Source organism: Ambystoma mexicanum, chromosome 11, assembly GCF_040938575.1.
Source record: "Ambystoma mexicanum isolate Mex_15411 chromosome 11, UKY_AmexF1_1, whole genome shotgun sequence".
NCBI classification, from domain to species: Eukaryota; Metazoa; Chordata; class Amphibia; order Caudata; family Ambystomatidae; genus Ambystoma; species Ambystoma mexicanum.
The window spans coordinates 13,575,647-13,600,404 of NC_090934.1; positions in this window are offsets into that span (position 1 = coordinate 13,575,647).

Consider the following 24,758-nt stretch of genomic DNA (forward strand, 5'->3'; position numbering starts at 1 on the left):
TGTATTCTTTTATTCATGAGCATGTGAATCCATGCCAGACCCCATGCTGGAGAAGGAACAAGTTACTTACCTGTAACTTGTTCTCCAGCATGGGTCTGGCATGGATTCACATGCGAACCCTCTGTGGCTCTTCTCTTGGTCCTACTGCCACTTTACGTGCTACCAAATCTGAAGATGGCTGCCAGAGGAGGAGCTTGGGTATAGGGCAGCCATTGGCTGGGGGCAGTATGACCCAGAGACCAGTGATTGGTTATTAGGAGAAAGATAGTTCAGAAATTAAACTTTTTTTTTTTCTTTTACCGAGGATTCCCAGCCTGACTGGGAATATTCATGAGCATGTGAATCCATGCCAGACCCATGCTGGAGAACAGTTACAGGTCAATAACTTGTTCCTTACATAAAGTGCTCCTTTTGAGGTAGATATGTATAGGTGGCGCTTGTGCAATCTATCAAGCCTCATGATTTCTGTGCTGCTTGCTGTTCCTTTCATATGTACACATTTAAACTAACTGAATATCTTCATTGTGCACGTGGCATCATTTCTGACATCTTTGACATCGATTATTTCACTTTAGGCTCACTTATCCATGGTGTATTGTCTCCATCATTCTCAGGTCGTTATATCTTCTATATGCGAGTCAGTCCAGGTTCTTGTGATGTCACCATTCGTCTTTTAGCATCTTCTTGGCTTCTTCAGGTATTGCATTCTGACAATCTTCATTCTGTCTCATTTGTCGATATGGTTTTGTCAATGGGTACCTTACTGTCCCGGTTTTCTTAGGTGTCGTTACTTCAACAGGTGCTGTTCTTCTGATAAGTACTGGACAGAACCCAACTGCGGCTCTCTGCTGGTTTATTTGCACATCATACGTCACATATTCGGCATGAACGTTCCTGGTACTTCAAAATGGGCGGTTGGAGTGCGAATCGAGCTTGGCACCTCCTCTACACTCGCCTTAGGGGTTGGGTTGTTTCTCAGTGCTTTGGAGGTCGTCCCCGTGATTCACAAAGGATTAGATGAACATTCGACGATCTCATGGGGGTCCTGGTAGGTGAATGTGACCTCCCGGTCACTGTTCAAACCTTCCTGGGCAAACCCTCTGTCTTGAATCCTAATCATTCTATTCAAACACTTTGGCGGCCCTGGCCTCGGGCTTCCTCTGCTTTAGGAAAGCAAACCCAATACATGCTGTTTCCGTTCACACGAAGGAGTCGATTTAAATTGTGGAACTCTTGGTAATTACTACTGCAAGAGAGCCATGTGGGCTCTGCACAGATACACTCCCTAATGAACAAGTATTGGCAAAGCCAACAGTAGTGTATAGGCATGGTAAAGGCATTTTCTTGCCACTGTCGTTGTGGTATTAACTGCCCATTAAAAGAAGCAGCTGCAAAATGGTGCAAGTACCTGGGGGAAAGAGCAGTGGGCGGCAAATGCCTAATACCAAGACATCAAAATGGTTTGCTTTGCCAATGCTTGGTTTTAACAGGACTTAAGTGAAGGGCACAGTCTTTATAGGGTCGGTGAAGGCTGTCCAGGTTAAGACTTTTCTATTACGGTTTTTGCACAAACACACAGGCGGGCCCATCGAGTGCAAGGTTTATTGGTAAGGCTGGATCAAGCTAGCTCAAAGACCTCAGGTGGGTATGTTTTGGGCAGGAAGTGGGCGGGAATGGCCATAGTATTAGCATGGCCATGGGCAGTTAATGGGTGGGTACATAACCAAACAAGCTTTCCGTCCCTCCGGAAATGCCTAGGAAAACATTGAGTACATTTTAAGCATCCTGCTGAAAAGCTGGAGGTTCTCCCAGTATGCACAACTAGTTATGGTTATAGTGAGGCTTAGAATGAGGGCTTGCTATGGGGGGGGCTGGGGTCGGGAAGAGTGGGATCAGGTGCCTCGTGTGGGAGGCACAGCTCATGAGCTTTTGCACCAACACACCCTGGTCTGAAATGTCCCACTAGTTCCACTCACATGAGGTCCCTCTGGGGAAAGATGCTAGTTGGATAATGCGCAGCTGCAACTGGATTATTGCTGACAGTGTGAACTGGCTTACTCTAAGTAACCTTAAGCTTTGATACCAAGCAGTCTGCCTTTTGTGCACTCAATAGGCCAACCGATGCAAGAGAGCTTTCTCCAAACCAGAACAACTCTGGTGCAAGTCCTTTTTACTCCAATGTCCAGGCCCATGTGAATGACCTTTGGGCACAATGCAAAAGATACAATTACCCTCACTATCCAACTGTTGGCATCAATACCGAACAAAGTCCAAGAGCCAACACTAGGCCTTGTTAATTGCGGGCTACCAGTGCAACCCAATATGCTGCAATATACCAAAACTCCATGTCCATAAATGGTTCCTCATCAGCCCATATGGCAAGATCTAAGGAAGCCTTGATTTTAAATCTACAACCATTTGCTGCCCCTGTCCCCTCCCTTTGTGGGGATACTTCATCATCTTAACACTACAGCATCCCCGCTGCCATCCTGTCATCCTTCCTTCTACTAGCTCTACAGCCATCGGGTGCGTCTTTCAACCTCTACCTTCATTGTTGGGTCTTTCTTCTATCCACCCTCCCGTCATCCTTCCTTCTATCAGCCCTACAGCCACCGGCTGCCTCTTAACTCCTCCACCCTCCTTCCAAGAACACTCATCTTCTAACCCTACACACACCTGTTGGCCCGTCCATCCCACGCAACCTCTTTGCCACCCTTACATTCTCTACCCCCAAGTATGATTGTTAAGCTTCTGCTCACCTCATTACGAGGTCCGCGTTCTACCTACTCTTTGGAATCCACGCCACGATTGCTCCATGATGATACATCCCTCCCTAGTAGGAAGGATCTTCCTTTAAAAAATACTGCCTATTCCACTCCCTCTCCAACAATAGTCACATTTGTATCCCTTGTACTCTGAAATTATCAAGAAAGCAGCATATGGGGATGCACTACAGATATCAAATTAAAGGTAATTAAATAAACTAATTGATATTTCAGGTGCTACACGTTGTGTTACTGGCTACAGGGACACTTTAATAATAGAAATGTGTGGTTCTTTGAGAAGCTCCTACATATGCACTCCTATGGGAATGTCCCAGATATAGTTCAAGGAAATCCAGTACTAAATGTATAGTGTATTTCTCGAGTTTATTTTACACAAATGTAATTAAAATAATTTAGAAATTAAATGTGATGAGTTCTGTTTACATATACTATACATTTTCATGCAACAAAAGTTTGAAACTTTCTTCTAAACGGTCTGTAAGATTTCAAATACAGAATTTGTGTAATAAAGATTTTTACACTGTTTTGATGGTTGGATCTCTCAACTGTTCTTAAAACCAATATGACAGTATGTAGAGTTTACTTTAGTGTGGAGCAAGAATGTATTCTAAATAACACTCCTGTTGCTACTATGCTTTCAGGGAGTCAAACTCTCCCTTCAGGTAGGTACATTCTGTCTTCCTAATAAAGAAATATATATATCAATCAGTTATGTAAATAAACACACGGGAGCTCAAAATGTAAAGGTATAGAGAAGTTCGTGGAGGTACCCTAACATTGTCGGAATATTAACTGAAAGCGACCTTGTTCTGTCTAGAAATTGTGCGTAAACATATTTTGGATGCTTGTGAATCTTTTTAGAATCACAAACTTTGCATATAGTCGGACATCTAGTGGTAATCGCAGAGTATTGCATCTTTCTTTCGAAATATCGAAAAGGGACGTTGACCTGGGCATGACTGTAACACTATCCCTGACGTAACATGTAGTGTACCCAAAATCCTTCACGCGTCCCACCAGATTGTTTTTTTTCTCCGCCTTTCTAGTCTGTCGCTTAATGCAGAGCTTGTTTGCATATATTGCTATTAATAAGCTTGGTACATTACGCCAGGCATCTTTGGCTGTCCCGACTATTCGACATCCTCTCTACAGCTGATCTTGCTTTGCCGACTCTACACCTCTGAGGACTCGACGGCTGCTTTTTTCTCTCGGCCCTCATGCACGGCCTCAAAGTAGGGAGAGTGGGGACATGTTTTCTACTGACTTTTTCTCTTGAAAATGCCTCTTTGCCCCTCCATCCCTTCCGTCCAGCTGCTTTTTCCCTCCGATATGGAGTGAACACATTTACAAATTTGCCCATCTTGTAATGGCAAATTCCCTTGGAAGGACACTTATAAAGAGTGCAATTGGTGCCTCCCTCGTGACCATGATGAGTGGCGTTGCAAGGCCTGTAAACTTTTTAGGCCATGAACCCTAAAACAGATCCACCAAGTGGTGGGCGGCCTATGCCGTGCATTCCTGAGAGTCACCTCTCACTGCAGGATTAATTTCCCTTGCTTTCTACCAGTTTGTAGATTAATCTTTCGATTGTACTGAGATTTTGCTTGACCCTCAGCATGACCACTTTGACCTATTTCGGTGGCTTCTATGGCCTTCTGGCATCTGTAGTTTCGCTCAGATGGGATTGACCAGAATCTTTGGAGTTAGCACCCATGTGGTGCTGGTTTCCCTCTGCAACTGGTCTCCCCTTAACAGTTTTTACAGTTCACTTCTTGATTCAGACTTGCCACTTTGCGATTCTCAATTAACACAGGCCGGTTCTGATCGGTTTTTTCCTCGACTCTCCGGGTGTGATGAAACACTTGGCTTTCCTCTTCATTGGAGTCAAGGCCGGTACCAGGGTCGCGGGAGTTTCCCCTCGCTCCTGCTTATCGGAGTAGGCTTGCCCCGTGTACTGTTGATATCTGCTGCAAGACACTTGTGCCACACAGGCCTGGGATGAAAAAGAAAAGGTCAGGGTCACTTCTCTCATCGCCACCCTATCAATTCCTGACGCCTTTCTCCTTCTCTTGAACTGCAGCGCCTGATTAGCTGTCTTGTCGTGCTGTCTGCCATGCTTGTCCTGTGCTCTTACTCCACCTTTTATCCCTGTGGTGGGCAAAGGAAGGGCCGTCGGGGGGGGGGGGGGGTGGGTGTGTGTGTGTGTGTGTGTGTGTGAGAGAGAGATATTCTGGTTAATTGCCTGACCCTTGTATTGGGACAAGTCAGGTAAACGGCTCTGGTGTTAGTAAGTTCTCTTGTGTTTCATGCGAAAGTTTGTCGGAATGGGGGAGGGGGCACTGTTTTTGAATGCCTCACAAAAGAGGGTGGAGAAAAGGTGTTGAAGGAAGCCCCCTTGGGGACCCCCCATCCCGGTGATCCTCCCTCACTGATCCAGCCCCAGGAACTGGATCAAATAGCGATGGCCGTGTCCTGGCCACCTGTTTGACCGATGCCTGAGGTTTAGACGGACACCTTCAGGTTTCTCACAACACACACACTTTTGAGGCTGATTCTCAGTTGGGTAAGGTGGTGCTATTACATCTTTTTGCGACTGTTCCTTCACACATCCCACCACATCTCCTGGTACTGCATGCTAGCCTATACGCAGCATGTAATTCCAAGTAGATTCATTCGCCTCAGAATAAATACATTACTGTAAACGTATGTCTGATTGTATCTGCTTAGATTCACATGCGCCCACCCTTCCTCCCCTCTTAGAGTCAAGGGGAACATGGACATATTTCACCTTCTTTTCTTCTGTAATCGCGCATTCTGTAAGGCTCCCTCACGGCAGAACAAAAAACTGGTGGGACCTCGATGCATGAAGGATTTTGGGTACATTACACGTCATGTTGGGGATAGTGTTAGTCACGTCCAGGTCGATGTCCCGTTTCGATCTTCGAAAGAAAGAGGCAATACTCCTGCATTTACCACTAGATGTCGGACTGTATGCACAGCATGTGAATCATCAGAAATACGATTACGGTGAGTAATGTTTGTCTTTCACTAACAATTGAGTGACTTCAGAAACATTTACTCAGTAATGCAGAGTGACCACGTCCGTCGGGGCCTCAATGGTAAAGTTCTAATTAACTTTGCAAAAAAGACCATGTAAGGTTGTTTTCCGTATGGGCTTTGACAAAGCACTTACTGTCAAGTTGGACAGTTTTCTACATGCTATGCATTAGGAAAATGCTGTTATCCGGTCCTGTAAGGATACCAAAAAGGAGCTCTTAGAATATTTATTCTATACATTTCAATGAAATTGACCAGAATACTGGTGCCAGGGACTTCGCTTACCATTTAGTTCGCACGAGGCTGTGCATGGGACAGGGAACAGCTGCTCGGTGTTTTACTAAGAAGCTAGATCACATTAGCCAGCAGATGCGGGTGCGCATCATGATGTGTTGGTTTATGATGAGTTTCATCTTGTATAAACAAAAGTGCACTGAATGGATGTTTTACCTTACAATTTGTAATGGTGATTACACAAATTCAGTATTTTACTTCTTAAATGAATGTTTCAATTTTTTTGTTGCTTAAAAATGTTTAGAAGTATATGTGAACAGAACTTGTCACACTAATTTCTACTATTTTTTTCATTACATTTGTGTGAAATAAATACTGCAAATAAATTAGACATTTAGTACTGGATTTTTTAAAATTATATTCGGGACATTTCCATATGAGTGCACAGATATTTCTTCAATCTTCTCGAAGATCCACACATTTTGGCTCTGAAGTGATCACCCATATCCCGAACTTCGGGATAATAATGAACTCTATCTCCTCTGGATCCAGATGCACACAGACAACACAATGTAATGTATATCTGCCTCCCGCATGAGCTGCAAAGAAACACCCAGGCTATGAATAATTGAAGCACTTAAAACACTAACCTGTGGTGGCCCCATGGCTCCTCGTCTCGCTGGACTCAACTCCTGTTGCTTCTGAACCAAAAGTGGCCCATGGCTCCGTGCTTAGCTGCACTTCAATGCCTCCTTAAAACCAAGAGTCGCCCAAAGGCTCCTCACCTAGACTGACCTCACAGCTGTCTTTGCACCAATAGAAGCTCATGGCTCCTCACCTATCTGGACCTCACCTCTGCTGGCTTTGGTCCTCACCTAGCTTGACCTCACCAATGCCTGTGTGCCAATATTGGCCCATGTCTCCTAGGCTAGCTGGGCCTCATTGTTGCCTTTGTACCAATAGAAGGCCATGGCTCCTCGCCTAGTTGGCCCTGACCTCTGCTGCCTCTGAACCAATATTGGCCCATGGGTCCTCGCTTAGCTGGGCCTCAGAGCTGCCTTGGAACCAATAGTGGCTCATGGCTCCTCGCTTAGCTGGGCCTCATAGCTGCCTTGGAGCTAATAGTGGCTCATGGCTCCTCGCTTAGCTGGGCCTCACAGCTGCCGTGGAACCAATTGAAGCCCATGGCTCCTCGCCTACCTTTGTGCAGGATGATCTAACGGAAATCTTAGATCAAGGTCTGTCCTCTGACCCTGTTTTGCCATTTCATCTTACCTTACAGACCAGGGTGGCAGCTGCTTGGCAGTCCCCTACCATCCCTCCGGAAAGGGATGACAAGCGCTTGGGCCCGGAAGGTATTTTCTGCTGGGAGTATGGCCTTGAAATCGGCCAACTCCACGTGTGCCTTGGCAGAGTTTTCACACTCTGTGGAATAGTTTCTTTAGTGGCTGAGCATATTCCAGAGGGGGAAGAAAGGGATGGGTTTCTTGCTCTTGTGCAGGACGGCAAGGATGCCATGTGTGAATCCCTTCAGTCGGGTTGGGATACGGCTGACGGTGTTAGCTGGTCCATGGCTTCGAGCACCGTTAGCTGGTCCATGGCTTCGAGCACCGTTATACGCATATTGCGTGGTTGCGGAAGTCGGGGTTTGCTCCGGATGTGCAGGCCCGTCTTCTGAACATGCCCTTTGAAGGCGCACATTTGTTTGGCATCAAGGCTGACGAGAGCCTTGAGAGGTTGCAGTCCTCAAAAGCTGCGGCGAAATAGTTGAGCGCAGCAGTGCGTCAACCTCCGCCTTTTCGTCCTATGGGACAGCAGTGGAGGGGAGGTTCTTTTCGTTACTACTCCTCCTTTGGTAGAACGAGAGGAGCTGCCAGTCAAAGGGGGCCAGCAAAAAAATACCAGTGGTGGTTGGGGAAATTGAGTTGCCAAAGCTGCTCAGGCAGCTGCCTCTTTGCCTTCAGGCACTGCCACAGCCACTTCCAAACAGTCATGAGCATATTCCAGAGGGGGAAGAAAGGGATGGGTTTCTTGCTCTCGTGCAGGACGGCAAGGATGTCATGTGTGAATCCCTTCAGTCGGGTTGGGATACGGCCCAAGTGCCACAGCCACTTCCAAACAGTCATGAGGCCATGTCCCATGGTTTGCCGGTTGGGGGCAGACACTGTCAGCATCTCAAAGAATGGTGTTACGTTACTTCAGATGCGTAGGTTCTTGATACCATAGCCCATGGCTACTTGGCGGCCTCACGACAGGATCCGCTCCTTGCGCAGGAAATCTTAAGCCTGCTGCATAAAGGCGCTATAGAACTGGTGCCTGTAGTGGAGTGGAACATGGATGGTATTCGCCGTATTTTTTTTTTATCCCAAAGAAAGACTGGGGATTGAGACCCATCATGGACTTGAGTTGGTTGAACAAACTTCTCAGGAAGGACAAGTTCAAGATGGTTACTCTTTCTCAAGTCCTCCAGGCCCTTCAACTTCAGGATTGGTCGGTGTCTCTGGAACTCCAGGATGCTTTCTTTCATGTGCCGATTCATCCCACGCACAGAAAGTACCTGAGGTTTGCAGCTGGCGACACGCACTTTCAGTTTCGGGTCCTGCCGTTCGGCTTGACCTGCGCCCTGAGGGTCTTCACCAAGCTGATGGTGGTGGTGGCAGTGTACCTCAGGCGAGGTGGGGGGGGATTCACATCTACCCCTACCTGGACGATTGGTTGATCTGGGCACGCTCTCCTGAGCAAGCGCTGGATCATCTCGGTCTCACCTGCCGCACCTTCCACATGCCGGCCTTCTCCCTGAACTTCCACCTTCCCAACAGCTCCAGTACATCGGGCTGTGTTGGACACGTCCTTGGGGAAGTGTTCGCCTCTCAAGGTAAGGGCTCATCACATTGTGCAGATGGTGCACAAGTTTCAACATGCCCAGGGTTCCCGGCATTTGCATTCTTAAGGTTGCTCGGCTTCATGGCCTCCTGCATTTTTCTGTTGCCAGAGGCCAGCTTGCACATGAGATCCCTGCAATGGGTCCTCAAGATGCAGTGAACTCAGTTATCCGGCAAGATGATGGATCCCATTCAGATTCCACTCTCGGTCTCCCTGGATCTTCTGTGGTGGGCCCATGAAGGGGACCTGATGAGGGGGGAACCGTTTTGACAACCATGACAGTAGTGACGGACGCTTCCCTCACTGGATGGGGCGCTCATGGCAGCGACTTGACTGCCAGCGGTCGTTGGTCTCCCTCTGAGTCCACCAGACTCAACATCAATCTGTTAGAGCTGAGGGCCATCAGGATAGCCCTGAAGGCTTTTCTGCCCTTTGTATGGGGGAAGAGTGTCCTTATGACGTACAACACATTGGCCATGCATTACCTCAACACCAAAAAAGGGGGAGGGGTGGTAGGGTCACTTCCGTTGTGCAGAGGCAATGCAGCTCTGGTTCAGGGCCATCCAGCAGTAAATTTTGATCTCGGCAGTTCATCTGGCCGGAGACAAATGTAGCGGCGGATGCTCTGAGCAGGCAGAGCTCGATCTCTCACGAGCGGGAGTTGGCTCAGGAAGTCCTTCAGGAGATCTTCGCTCTTTGGTGTACCCCGCAAGTGGATCTCTTCGTCACCAGTGTCAACCGGAAGTGCGAGAGATTCTGCTCAAGGGAATTTCCTCCAAGAGGAGCCTTAGGAGACGCGTTTGTGTTAGATTGGTCATTCCCACTGCTGTACGTGTTTCCTCCAGTCCCCGTCATTCCTCAAGTGTTGCGGAGGTTATGGAGGTTCGGTTCTCACATGATCCTCATTGCTCCGGATTGGGCCAGGAGAGCGTGGTACCCGGACCTTCTAGAAATGTCCATCTGCCCTCACTCCATCATCCCTACCAAGAGGATCCGCTCTTGCGTGAGGGAGGGAGGGCGGCGGGGGTAGAGGGTGGTGTGTCAAGTTCTCCATCCAGATGTCCAGCATCTCAATCTTCACACTTGGTATCTGAAAGGTTGAGGTAAAAGGTTTGTGACCCCCCCGGAGGACGTGATGGAGGTGCTGCTTTCGGCCAGGCGGCCTGCAACAAAATCCCTGTGCCGTTGCCGTAAATTCTGCGTCTGGTGCAGAGATCACAATGTTGATCCTTTTCAGTGCTCCATTTCTATGGTTTTGTCTTTCTTACTTTCTTTAAGCACTCGTCTGAAAAATGATCTTACTTTAAGATTCCTTTGATTTCTCAGTTTCTTAAAGGACTGACTAATGTATTCCTGCCGTCCCCTTTCCAGATGCCGGTTTGGGATTTGAATTTGGTTTTGAAATTTCTCATGGGTGCTCCGTTTGAACCTTTGCACTCTTGTCCTTTGAGATTACTGTCTTTCAAGACGGTGTTCTTGGTTGCGGTTACATCCGCTTACAGAGTGAGTGAATTGCAGGCACTTTCATCTAAGCCGCCCTTTACTGTGTTTCACAAGGACAGGGTTGTACTGAGAGTACATCCCTCTTTTCTACCTAAGGAGGTTTCTGAATATCATTTGAGTCAAAAGGTGGTTCTTCCATCTTTCTATCCTCCTCATCCTGGTAAGGAAGAGGAGCGACTCCATCGGTTGGATCCTAGAAGAGCTCTGAGCTTTTACATTTCTAGGATGTCCAGGGTCAGAGTGGACAATCTACTCTTTGTAGGGTATGCTGGACACTGTTTGGGCCAGGCTGTTACCAAACAGACCTTGTCCAGGTGGATTATCCTCACCATTACAGTGTGTTACCGATTGGCAGGTAAGGACCCTCCTGAAGGTTTGCAAGCTCATTCCACTAGGGGTGTGGCTACTTCCACAGCCCTCCAGCAGGGCTTCCTAATAGGAACATTTGTGATGCAGCCACATGGGCTTCAATCCACACCATTTTAAAACATTACTCCCTGGATACAATCCATGGTCAGGATATGGCCTTTGGTAAAACTGTTCTTTATTCCGCAATCTGATTGGGAACTCTAAATTCTTTTCCCGTCTCGATTTATTGGTACTGCTTTGGGAGTCTGTCAAAGATGTGGAATATGTTGGAGGACACAATCCATTCGAAGAACAAGTTACTTACCAACTGGTAAGGTTCTTTCGACTGGATGGTCCTCCAATGTATTCCATATCGCCCTCCCAGCCTGCCCCTCTGGAGAATTTCCTATGCGATTGCAGCTTACGTTTCTGCAAGGCTATGTGCAGTCAAGCAGGCATGAGACTGGTGCCTCACGTTCTGAGGGAAAAAACTGAGGCTACAGGCGCTGTGCGTCCTATTTATAACATCTGGTGACGTCGCCCTCGACTGAGGCCTTCGAGGGACATCGACCCAACGTCATCAACGCAGGACGCCCTCTGCTGAAAAAGTGCCCGAAGTGCACAGCTGTGGACATTACAACGTCAAAGATATGGAATACATTGGAGGAACATCCAGTCGAAAGAATGTTACCAGTTGGTTAGTAACTTGTTCTTTATGATGTGAGCCGGCAGGGAGTTCCAGAGAGAAGGCACTGTGGGGTGCATTTAAAGGTCCAAACAGAAGTCCCTTTAACATGAATAGCAAGATTTTAAACACTGAAAGAAAAACGGCCTGGCTTTTGTTTTTCAAGTGAAGTTAGAGACAGATGGAAAGGGGCCTACCTGTCATTACCAATGGACATGCAGTATTTTAATTGACAAAAGGAGGAGTCAAAGATCCCTGTCGCATGGAAAACAATGGCCTGCACATGTGTGCAAATTAAAAACTGCTTTAAAAGGCAAAAGTGAAAAAAATATCACTGCTCACAGAAAAATGTCAGGAAAACAGAACGTGTGGGTTGACAAAATCAATGTATGATATTTCACCTACAAAACTCCAGTAACATTTGAAGAGCCACTTAGTCTTCGTAGAAAATCTCAGCCCAAAGCAAACCCTGTTTCTGGCTGTGGGAAAAACATCACAAAGGAAAACTCCCACTTCCAGCCTGGATGTCACATCTCCCGTTTAATGACCACCCGCAATAAAAATGTGCTGCTGAAGGCGTCGAAATTCAGTGTTCTCCAGACCTGCTGGCTCTGAAAGCAGGGACTTCAAGGAAAGTCATCCTTGGCTGGAGCACGGCTAATGTGTGAAAATGGGGGCACCTACTTCAAAGCGCTAGCTTCCAACACCAAGGCGAGTGATACAGGCTGACCTAGTGAAAACAAATGGCCAGAAGCAGAAATTGCAATTTGTCCCACCGGAAGATTCACAATTATGTTAAAATGACTATTCTCATTTAGGCCTTTTTCTCAGCAACCATAATGTGGATACATTTTATTTTTGTACCATTTTTTTAATGTAATTTCTAGGTGATTTTGGGGATATAAAATGCATCTCCCTGTCTCTCTGGCAACAGTAATGGCCAGTTAAACTAGGTTTCTGGCTGATCTGAACATATTCCAAATGTGAGAATTGGTGAGCGGGTGGAAAATGAAATTGGGGATATGCCCATTAACTTACATATTCATAACTTGTGCTTTTTATGCAAATGGCAGAAATGTGCCATGTGGCCGTGCTACATCGTACAGATTTGGTGGTCGGCTTATCTAATTATCCATGTTTAGCTAAATCAGAAAATGTTTAGTATGGCAGTTGCTAGTAAAATTATGAAGTTGTGATACATAACTAGTTTTTGCCAAAAAGTGGAAAGGAGAACTAAGGGGCGGTTACAAATGGGGAATTGCCATATGTTGCTCCAGTGCCCTAAATCAATCCTGACTTGGAGGCAAGGTTTGGAGGCAGGAGAAGGGTAACTGTCTAATCCTAGTGGCAGGGATTACTGCAGGGTACTTCCCCAAGATTGTAAAATTGGTGAGGTCATTGCTGCTGTATAAGGGGGGTGGCGGGGCTGCACTAGGACAGAAGACATAAAAACCGGCAAGACAGAAAAAGGGGAAAGACGGGAGGACAGAGAGACGAGACAGACCATCAGGAAGGCTGCTGAAACTAACCATCGGACAGCTGCAAGGGGACACCAGACGGGATTGCTGAGAGTGCACCTGGGTGGAGCTGTCTATCTCTAGGAAGGCCTCAAAGCTGACTGGGTCCTGTGGTGGAGAGCGGGAGGCCATCTTTGAGAGTGGAGTGGCCAGACCCCTCTCTTTCCAGTGTCCTGCGATGCAGCTGGCTTTCCTAAACCTTTACACAGGCTTTCTATTTAAGTAGAACTGAGCCCTGGAAAACCAAGAGGTGGGAGGGGGAGTCTGCTTGCTTTGAATACTTTGCATTTATGGTGGGTGAGGGCCAGGGGGCAAAACTGTTTAGATCCTTAGCCTATGTAACCAAAAATATGAATTTCATTAATTCCCCATTTGGCAGAACACTAAGGGGTGAATGTTGTTAAAATTCGAAATTAACAAAGCTCACTTCTCAGTGTGCGCTGAAAACTATAGCCTATGATTTAATTGGGTAATCATTGTTGTCCAGCTGACCCGACTTCTTTAAGGAAGAGGGGGGGTCCTTGTTCTTAAATCGGTCCAAGCTTCCCCAACACAGGCCTTTCAGTAAGGGGGGGGGGGGTCTGAAATCCAAAATTCCCCAAAGCATTCAAATTTTTCTGTCTGACTTCCCAATATAGACCAAAGCAAGGGGGGATGAGGGGTGGGGGATCTGGAATAACAAAGCGATAAATCACCCTGTGTTTTAAACCAAAAGTGTTGACGAAATCATAATTGCCATATGTATTTGAATCAATCTTTAAATCCTAGTGCTAGCCTTTTAAGCCGGCAGGAAAATTAAAATCACACAACGGTACATAAGAGCCTTTGTCATTGATCAGTGTAATTGTTTCTTGAAGTGAAATTTGCAGAAAGTAAGAATTGTCTGTTCTTTTTAACTCACTTTTGTGAATTATTTATGCTGAGAGAAATTGATTGTGTTGTGCCATGGATAAAGTGGTGTTTTTGTGCTAATTTCTATTACTTTTAATTTCAATAAATACAAATATATTTCCCGTCCACCGGTCTGGTTCTTGGCTTGGCTCATTGTTGGCTCAGGGAAAGAATCTGTTAAACAGTTGGTTGCATAAACGAGTGGGGCGGGAAGGAACTCCTTTTGTTGAGAGTGGCTTCTCAATAAACCGTTACAGTACAGTGACCCAAAAACAAACCTCTCCTGCTCTTATTCTTAAATCGAGGCGTGAGCAATATGATACTGGAACCAGAGCTTCACGCCTGCACTGGGTGTTTTGGGCAGTGCTGTTGAGGTGGCAGGGAGCCTTGTGAATGCAGTGGTGAGCGATAGCGCTACGAACCCTCAGTTATCTGAGCGCTTCTTATTACCGACGGTGGGTGATGCTGATTTATCGACCTCGGAAGGATCAAAGGCAGAGTTTGGCCCTGCCTGGATTTGAACCTGCGTCAGCAGGCTCTGCACGGATGTCAGACGCTCTACTCGCTATGGTATCGGACCGGCTAAAGTCGATGCAAGCTTTGATAGGCAGCCAGTGGGCCTCTCGCCTGGTTGCTGTAACGTGGTGATACAGTCGGTAGCCTAGGGCCATGTGCAAGGCTTTGTTCTGTAGAAGTGGTAGTTTGGCCAGGTTCGTAGGGGATGTGCCCATGAGGAGGACGTTGCAATAGTCCAATTTGCTGATGAGTGCTCTCGCGAGCACGAGGCAGTTACTCTGGAGAGGATTGCCAAGGAACCTTCCACCATCCGAATTTGTGAACCACAGGTCAAGGCCTAGTAGCCTGACTGACTTCTCTTGTGTACCAAATGCACTGCTAAAAGGTGCTCCCAAAGACCAACGCTAGACTCGCCAAGCTCCCCACTTTGCTTGAAGTTTGTGGGCTCCCCTGCAAACCAGCATCTGTTTCAAATCGTGTTGCCTACCCTGCAAAATACTAGCCGTCAAATGCTGGCGCACTGCTCATACTGGAGAGCCTTCTTGGTGCCTCTGGACCTTCTGGGTATTCACACCTGGGTGGGCCCTCCTTCTCCCAGCCTCGGGGGGCAAGTGACAGCGCTGCTGTGTGCAGAGACTTCTTGGTGCCTCTGGACCTTCTGGGTATTCACACCTGGGTGGGCCCTCCTCCCAGCCTCGGGGGGGCAAGTGACAGCGCTGCTCTGTGCAGAGCCTTCTTGGTGCCTCTGGACCTTCTGGGTATTCACACCTGGGTGGGCCCTCCTTCTCCCAGCCTCGAGGGGCAAGTGACAGCGCTGCTCTGTGCAGAGCCTTCTTGGTGCCTCTGGACCTTCTGGGTATTCACACCTGGGTGGGCCCTCCTTCTCCCAGCCTCGAGGGGCAAGTGACAGCACTGCTGTGTGCAGAGCCTTCTTGGTGCCTCTGGACCTTCTGGGTATTCACACCTGGGTGGGCCCTCCTTCTCCCAGCCTCGAGGGGCAAGTGACAGCGCTGCTGTGTGCAGAGCCTTCTTGGTGCCTCTGGACCTTCTGGGTATTCACACCTGGGTGGGCCCTCCTTCTCCCAGCCTCGAGGGGCAAGTGACAGCGCTGCTGTGTGCAGAGCCTTCTTGGTGCCTCTGGAAACGCCCTCTGGTTCTGTCGTGGGTCCCGGCTTGGGATCAGGGCCATACCCTGCCTGTTATCGGGTCACGCTTCTTTGCCCCATGCAGTGCTGGGTCCATCCTTTTATAAATATATTAAATAAAATATATACACATTTGAACGAGAAATCAACCGATGTCATAAGTCAAAAAATAAGTGGGCTGGTTGCAATGCACGGCTCACGGCGTTAGTGGACCCTCTGCCCGGCGGTGTCGGAGAAGGGTGCCAGGCGCTGTGGATACGAACCCGAATATCCACAATCCTGAAATCTAAGCTTCCAGACCATGGCTGTCCTCCTTCATTGCCGGCAAGGCCTGGTTTAGGAGGAGCAACCTTTGCATCACCCCACAGCCCCACCCTCCACTGCAGTGGCCCCCCCATCGCCTTCAGCAGCGGAGCAGAGAAATGCAGCCACTCCTGACCATCCTCTTCCCCTCCGAGCCACCCACATCGCCCCTTCGGGGATTAGTCCCACAGTTTATTTACCCAGCCCACTAGCAGGCCAGGGCGTGTTCATTGGCAAAGCCCTTGCTCTCACCAAGAGAACCCTAGTCTTCTAGGTGGCCGTGTGTGTGGCAGGCACCGTGCATGCCCCCCCCCCCCCCCCCACGCGACCAGGCATGCCCTGAACGCGGTGCCCACTAGGTAGGTAGCCTGGTACATGCGCCAGGCAGCCAGCGTGGCCACCGAGCAGGCCGGCAGGTCATGGGGAGTAACTCTAGGAATGTGTGTCATTAGAAACCTCTGGATAAAACCTAAGATGAAAGCGAGAGCTTGCCCTGCCCGCCTGAACTGAAGAGTGTTCTCGATGCCTCTGAGGTCGGAGGGCAGGCCCTGCCACAATTTCCCTGCGGCGAAGGAAAGTCACGTCCTCCGACTCTAGGGATCGCCCAGGGATATGGGGGGATGTTTCCTGCAGCTAGTCAGCCAGGTGCACCAGGCGCAAGGATTGAGCCTTAATCCTCTGGGCCACAGGAAGCGCCCGCACTACTGGACTGATGTGCACTCCATTGGGGGTGGGGGAGTGTGCGGCAGCTGCAGGCGATGCATGCTGCCTGCCGGAGCAGCCAGGTAGAGGGCCTTGCAATAGTCAATGCGGCGGTGATCAGAGATGCTCCCACCAGCGCTCGCAAAGGACTGGGGGTAAAGGGAGTACTTCCCCAAGTACCCGGAGGAGGTAATGTCCTGTTTTGCACAGTGTCATCAGTAAGGAGGATGACCAAAGAATCCCCACATTCCTGACGACTGTCCAGGGAATAGGAGGATCACCCAAGGTGGGGGGCCAGAATGCAGGGGTTCACATAGCCGAACCAGAAGGGGAACCCTACTGCAAGGTTTCAGATATAGGTGCTTCACCTCTAGGGCCCTGCTTGAAATCTAGGCGTCTTTCCCATTGCTATTTTGTTCCAACTCTAGGTGTGTTTCCTCTAGCACTGTGTTTCAGTTTTAAGTGTTTCCTTACTACTGCTGCGTTCCAATTCTAGGTGTTTTTTCCCCATTGCTGTTTTTCGAATTCTATGTGTTCCCCTCCAGCACTGAGTGTGAGTGTGTTCCAGTTCCAGGTAGTTCCCTACCACTCCTGTGTTCTGTGTCTAGGTGTTTCCCCTCCAGCACTGAGTGTGTTCCAGTTCCAGGTAGTTCCCTACTACTCCTGTGTTCTGTGTCTAGGTGTTTCCCCTCCAGCACTGAGTGTGTTCCTGTTCCAGGTAGTTCCCTACCACTCCTGTGTTCAGTGTCTAGGTGTTTCCCTTCCAGCGCTGAGTGCGTTCCAGTTCCAGGTGGTTCCCTACCACTCCTGTATTCTGTGTCTAGGTGTTTCCCCTCCAGCACTGAGTGCGTTCCAGTTCCAGTTCCGGGTGGTTCCCTACCACTCCTGTGTTCTGTGTCTAGGTGTTTCCCTTCCAGCGCTGAGTGCGTTCCAGTTCCGGGTGGTTCCCTACCACTCCTGTGTTCTGTGTCTAGGTGTTTCCCTTCCAGCGCTGAGTGCGTTCCAGTTCCGGGTGGTTCCCTACCACTCCTGTGTTCTGTGTCTAGGTGTTTCCCCTCCAGCGCTGAGTGCGTTCCAGTTCCGGGTGGTTCCCTACCACTCCTGTGTTCTGCGTCTAGGTGTTTCCCCTCCAGCGCTGAGTGCGTTCCAGTTCCAGGTGGTTCCCTACCACTCCTGTGTTCTGCGTCTAGGTGTTTCCCCTCCAGCGCTGAGTGCGTTCCAGTTCCAGGTGGTTCCCTACCACTCCTGTGTTCTGCGTCTAGGTGTTTCCCCTCCAGCGCTGAGTGCGTTCCAGTTCCGGGTGGTTCCCTACCACTCCTGTGTTCTGTGTCTAGGTGTTTCCCTTCCAGCGCTGAGTGCGTTCCAGTTCCGGGTGGTTCCCTACCACTCCTGTATTCTGCGTCTAGTTGTTTCCCCTCCAGCGCTGAGTGCGTTCCAGTTCCAGGTGGTTCCCTACCACTCCTGTATTCTGCGTCTAGGTGTTTCCCCTCCAGCGCTGAGTGCGTTCCAGTTCCAGGTGGTTCCCTACCACTCCTGTGTTCTGCGTCTAGGTGTTTCCCCTCCAGCGCGGAGTGCGTTCCAGTTCCAGGTGGTTCCCTACCACTCCTGTGTTCTGCGTCTAGGTGTTTCCCCTCCAGCGCGGAGTGCGTTCCAGTTCCAGGTGGTTCCCTACCACTCCTGTGTTCTGCGTCTAGGTGTTTCCCTTCCAGCGCTGAGTGCGTTCCAGTTCCAGGTGGTTCCCTACCACTCCTGTATTCTGTGTCTGTGTTCCCCTCCAGCACTGAGTGTGTTCCAGTTCCAGGTAGTTCCCTACCACTCCTGTGTTCTGTGTCTAGGTGTTTCCCCTCCAGCGCTGAGTGTGTTCCAGTTCCAGGTGGTTCCCTACCACTCCTGTATTCTGTGTCTAGGTGTTTCCCCTCCAGCACTGAGTGTGTTCCAGTTCCAGGTGGTTCCCTACCACTCCTGTGTTCTGCGTCTAGGTGTTTTGCATCTATAGCTGTGTTTTGGATCTGAATACTTTTCCCATCTCTGCTTTTCCAGTTGTAGGTGTTCGACCACCACTGCTGGGTCTCGGTTCCGGGTGTTCTCTCTCATTACAGCTGTGCTCCTCAAAGTGCTCCACAACTAGGTCTTTTCTATTTGTTGCTGTCTCGAATCTGGGCATTTTACTCCCACTGCGCGGGTCTGAAACCTTGGTGTTTCTCAATGGGTGTAGCGCATCCGTATTAGTGAGCCATATCTTTCAATTAGCCCATCTGTGTTGGGGAGCAATATCTCGCACAGAGCGATCGCGGGGCACAGGGAACACATCACCCATGGAGGAACATGTGGGGGTGGTCCTGGCTGTACACCAGAATGTACGACAGGGGAAGTGATGTGCGCAAGTTAGTCAGAGCAGTGGGGGTAGGAAATGGTACTGCCACTAGTCAACCCTACTAAAAACTCACCCTTCTGCATACGCTTTCTCAAACTGAACTAAACGCAACCGTACCTCTGCAGCACAACAAACCCCAAGCAATTCACTACAACAACGAAACGAACCACACACAGCCTCGCCCAACAGCACATGGTGGCTACCAACCGAAAAACACACCTACGCTCAGCGAACAGTGTCAACCGTACTGAAGCTGCCAACAGCACATGACCGCTCTCCAACTAACTTATCCCCCTTGCTTTACAGATCCACCAGAGCGCCAAGAAACCACGCAAGTGGCAACAGTGGGTGGTATAAGAACCTGTAACGTAACATAGAGAGCGCTTCTCCAGGTCGGTGAACAAGAGAGCTGCTTGCCTTGGATCGATAAAGCCAAGGAGAAATGGCACCGCCGTATAAGACGGTGGCAGTTTCCTGATTGATCTGAAGGTGAACTTCCAGGGGTGGCAACCTGGAAGGGAGGGGGGGGGTGCTGTGCACGTGCAGTTCATGTGTATACCCCCGGTGCACTATGTAGCTCCGATCCAAAGGGGAACTTCCAGGGGTGGCTACCTGGGGGGTGGGGGTGCTGTGCACGTGCAGTTCATGTGTATACCCCCTGTGCACGGCTATGTAGCTCTGATCTTAAGGGGAACTTCCAGGGGTGGCTACCTGGGGGGGTGCGGGTGCTGTGCACGTGCAGCTCATGTGTATACCCCCGGTGCACGGCTATGTAGCTCTGATCTTAAGGGGAACTTCCAGGGGTGGCTACCTGGGGGGTGGGGGTGGGGGTGCGGGTGCTGTGCACGTGCAGCTCATGTGTATACCTCCGGTGCACGGCTATGTATCTGATCTTAAGGGGAACTTCCAGGGGTGGCTACCTGGGGGCGTGGGGGGTGCTGTGCACGTGCAGCTCATGTGTATACCCCCGGTGCACGGCTATGTAGCTCCGATCCAAAGGGGAACTTCCAGGGGTGGCTACCTGGGGGGTGGGGGTGCTGTGCACGTGCAGCTCATGTGTATACCCCCGGTGTACAGCTATGTAGCTCTGATCTTAAGGGGAACTTCCAGGGGTGGCTACCTGGGGGGTGGGGGTGCTGTGCACGTGCAGCTCATGTGTATACCCCCGGTGCACGGCTATGTAGCTCCGATCCAAAGGGGAACTTCCAGGGGTGGCTACCTGGGGGTGGGGGTGCTGTGCACGTGCACCTTTTTGTGCGCAGAGGTTATGTGCACTAAGCAAGACGCCAGAGCAGTGCATGGCGGTGGCCAAGTTCCCAGTTCTCCTTCCTTTAGGAGCAATAACTGGCGTTGTGTGTTTCGCACTTGTACATGTGTGTTCAGCTTGCAACATGGCCCCGAGGCACAGAACGTTCTTCCTTCCTCCTGCACCTGTGGCCGTGTTCAGTAAGGTGGGGTGGAGCAGGGGGCTGAAATGGCAGGTGGAGTGGCGGTAAATGTGTTCAGACGGTTGTGCCAATGGCGGCAGCACTGGCATTGTGTGTATGGAGTGGCGGCAGTTGAGCTGTTTCGTGCATGCTGTGGCGGGAGTGTGTTTGGCCGCACATGCTTTAGTTTCTGTGGCGGGAGGGCCAGTGTTTTGAGCGCGCAGGTTTCAGACCCAGACAGGAGCGGCAAATCTGTGCTACCACCCACGATCTTCTGGGCTGAAGGTTCACTGGCACTCCCTGGGGTCTGGCACTGAGCCCAGCCTTGAGAGCGGGAGGCAGAAAAAAATACGCTCCCATTTACCCCCGCCCCCTTTGCCTAAGTGGTAGCTCTCAACTCACACGCTTTTGGCGGGTGTCACCCGCCTTGTAAACAGCTGACTCACCCGCCAAGCCTCCTGCAGGCCCATTCATTTCAATGGGCCTCACCCGCCAAAAACAAAATCGGGTGTTTTCACCCGCTTTTGCGACTCAAATGGTTGAGAGCTACGTGAAAGGTTGGTTTGCTGTATGAAGCATTACTAAGAGCTGTGTGGCACGAGGGATAGGTCTGGGAGCAGAGCTGTGAGCTGAGGGATAGGTCTGTCTGGAGCAGAGCTGTGTGGCCCGAGGGATAGGTCTGCTGTCTGGAGCAGAGCTGTGTGACCTGCAGGATAGGTCTGCTGTCTGGAGCAGAGCTGTGTGGCATGAGGGATAGGTCTGGGAGCAGAGCTGTGAGCTGAGGGATAGGTCTGCTGTCTGGAGCAGAGCTGTGTGGCCTGAGGGATAGGTCTGCTGTCTGGAGCAGAGCTGTGTGACCTGCAGGATAGGTCTGCTGTCTGGAGCAGAGCTGTGTGACCTGCAGGATAGGTCTGCTGTCTGGAGCAGAGCTGTATGGCATGAGGAATAGGTCTGCTGTCTGGAGCAGAGCTGTGTGACCTGCAGGATAGGTCTGCTGTCTGGAGCAGAGCTGTGTGGCCTGCGGGATAGGTCTGCTGTCTGGAGCAGAGCTGTGTGGCCTGAGGGATAGGTCTGCTGTCTGGAGCAGAGCTGTGTGACCTGCAGGATAGGTCTGCTGTCTGGAGCAGAGCTGTGTGGCCTGAGGGATAGGTCTGCTGTCTGGAGCAGAGCTGTGTGGCCTGCAGGATAGGTCTGCTGCCTGGAGCAGAGCTGTGTGGCATTAGGAATAGGTCTGCTGTCTGGAGCAGAGCTGTGTGACCTGCAGGATAGGTCTGCTGTCTGGAGCAGAGCTGTGTGGCCTGCGGGATAGGTCTGCTGTCTGGAGCAGAGCTGTGTGGCCTGAGGGATAGGTCTGCTGTCTGGAGCAGAGCTGTGTGACCTGCAGGATAGGTCTGCTGTCTGGAGCAGAGCTGTGTGGCCTGAGGGATAGGTCTGCTGTCTGGAGCAGAGCTGTGTGGCCTGCAGGATAGGTCTGCTGTCTGGAGCAGAGCTGTGTGGCATGAGGAATAGGTCTGCTGTCTGGAGCAGAGCTGTGTGACCTGCAGGATAGGTCTGCTGTCTGGAGCAGAGCTGTGTGGCCTGCGGGATAGGTCTGCTGTCTGGAGCAGAGCTGTGTGACCTGCAGGATAGGTCTGCTGTCTGGAGCAGAGCTGTGTGACCTGCAGGATAGGTCTGCTGTCTGGAGCAGAGCTGTGTGGCATGAGGAATAGGTCTGCTGTCTGGAGCAGAGCTGTGTGACCTGCGGGATAGGTCTGCTGTCTGGAGCAGAGCTGTGTGGCCTGAGGGATAGGTCTGCTGTCTGGAACAGAGCTGTGTGGCCTGCGGGATAGGTCTGCTGTCTGGAGCAGAGCTGTGACCTGCAGGATAGGTCTGCTGTCTGGAGCAGAGCTGTGTGGCCTGAGGGATAAGTCTGCTGTCTGGAGCAGAGCTGTGTGACCTGCAGGATAGGTCTGTTGTCTCGAGCAGAGCTGTGTGGCCTGAGGGATAGGTCTGCTGTCTGGAGCAGAGCTGTGTGACCTGCAGGATAGGTCTGCTGTCTGGAGCAGAGCTGTGTGGCCTGAGGGATAGGTCTGCTGTCTGGAGCAGAGCTGTGTGGCCTGCAGGATAGGTCTGCTGTCTGGAGCAGAGCTGTGTGACCTGCAGGATAGGTCTGCTGTCTGGAGCAGAGCTGTGTGGCCTGCGGGATAGGTCTGCTGTCTGGAGCAGAGCTGTGTGGCCTGAGGGATAGGTCTGCTGTCTGGAGCAGAGCTGTGTGACCTGCAGGATAGGTCTGCTGTCTGGAGCAGAGCTGTGTGGCCTGAGGGATAGGTCTGCTGTCTGGAGCAGAGCTGTGTGGCCTGCAGGATAGGTCTGCTGTCTGGAGCAGAGCTGTGTGGCATGAGGAATAGGTCTGCTGTCTGGAGCAGAGCTGTGTGACCTGCAGGATAGGTCTGCTGTCTGGAGCAGAGCTGTGTGGCCTGCGGGATAGGTCTGCTGTCTGGAGCAGAGCTGTGTGACCTGCAGGATAGGTCTGCTGTCTGGAGCAGAGCTGTGTGACCTGCAGGATAGGTCTGCTGTCTGGAGCAGAGCTGTGTGGCATGAGGAATAGGTCTGCTGTCTGGAGCAGAGCTGTGTGACCTGCGGGATAGGTCTGCTGTCTGGAGCAGAGCTGTGTGGCCTGAGGGATAGGTCTGCTGTCTGGAACAGAGCTGTGTGGCCTGCGGGATAGGTCTGCTGTCTGGAGCAGAGCTGTGACCTGCAGGATAGGTCTGCTGTCTGGAGCAGAGCTGTGTGGCCTGAGGGATAGGTCTGCTGTCTGGAGCAGAGCTGTGTGACCTGCAGGATAGGTCTGTTGTCTCGAGCAGAGCTGTGTGGCACGAGTGATGGGTCTGCTGTCTGGAGCAGAGCTGTGTGACCTGCAGGATAGGTCTGCTGTCTGGAGCAGAGCTGTGTGGCATGAGGAATAGGTCTGCTGTCTGGAGCAGAGCTGTGTGACCTGCGGGATAGGTCTGCTGTCTGGAGCAGAGCTGTGTGGCCTGAGGGATAGGTCTGCTGTCTGGAGCAGAGCTGTGTGGCCTGAGGGATAGGTCTGCTGTCTGGAGCAGAGCTGTGTGACCTGCAGGATAGGTCTGCTGTCTGGAGCAGAGCTATGTGGCCTGAGGGATAGGTCTGCTGTCTGGAGCAGAGCTGTGTGACCTGCAGGATAGGTCTGCTGTCTGGAGCAGAGCTGTGTGGCCTGAGGGATAGGTCTGCTGTCTGGAGCAGAGCTGTGACCTGCAGGATAGGTCTGCTGTCTGGAGCAGAGCTGTGTGACCTGCAGGATAGGTCTGCTGTCTGGAGCAGAGCTGTGTGGCCTGAGGGATAGGTCTGCTGTCTGGAGCAGAGCTGTGTGACCTGCAGGATAGGTCTGTTGTCTCGAGCAGAGCTGTGTGGCACGAGGGATGAGTCTGCTGTCTGGAGCAGAACTGTGTGACCTGCAGGATAGGTCTGCTGTCTGGAGCAGAGCTGTGTGGCACGAGGGATGGGTCTGCTGTCTGGAGCAGAGATGTGTGACCTGCAGGATAGGTCTGCTGTCTGGAGCAGAGCTGTGTGGCCTGAGGGATAGGTCTGTTGTCTGGAGCAGAGCTGTGACCTGCAGGATAGGTCTGTTGTCTGCAGCAGAGCTGTGTGGCCCGAGGGATAGGTATAGGAGCAGAGCTGTGGCCCGAGGGATAGGTCTGCTGTCTGGAGCAGAGCTGTATGGCCTGAGGGATAGGTCTGCTGTCTGGAGCAGAGCGGTGTGACCTGCAGGATAGGTCTGCTGTCTGGAGCAGAGCTGTGTGGCCTGAGGGATAGGTTTGCTGTCTGGAGCAGAGCTGTGTGGCCTGAGGGATAGGTCGGCTATCTGGAGCTTTCATAACAGACCCCCCTGCCCCCCAGTACAGGCCCTCCTGTCACCACTCCAGCGGGGGCCGGGGGGTGGAGTTGGGGGGGAGGGGGAGAATCCCTTCCACGCTCTAGTATGCACAGAAACCTTGAATTGACCAGATTCCCTGTGCCCCCACCCCCCGCTTGAGCACCTTGATCTCTGTCCTGCCCCCAGTCACTACCCCTCCTGTGTCCCCTCCCCTGAGCCTCCCCGGTCTCACCTCCCTTTTAGGCGGGAAAATAGCCGATCTGAAACGCGAAAAACGAAAGTGGGAGTCTGGGGCAAAGGTTGCAGGACAGGACTGCCACTGTGCAGCCGGCTGGAGATGCGACCCGGGGCAGGGGACGTGCCGTGCCTTGCCAGAGGGGTGGGGGGTTACAGTCCTTGCTCTGTGCTTGGTCACGACTCAAGTCCCAGTATGTCCAGTCCCTGTAGAGCTGTGTCCAGTCCCAGTTTGTTTTATGAGATGTGTCCAATCCTAATTTTAAGCGTTTTGTCCAG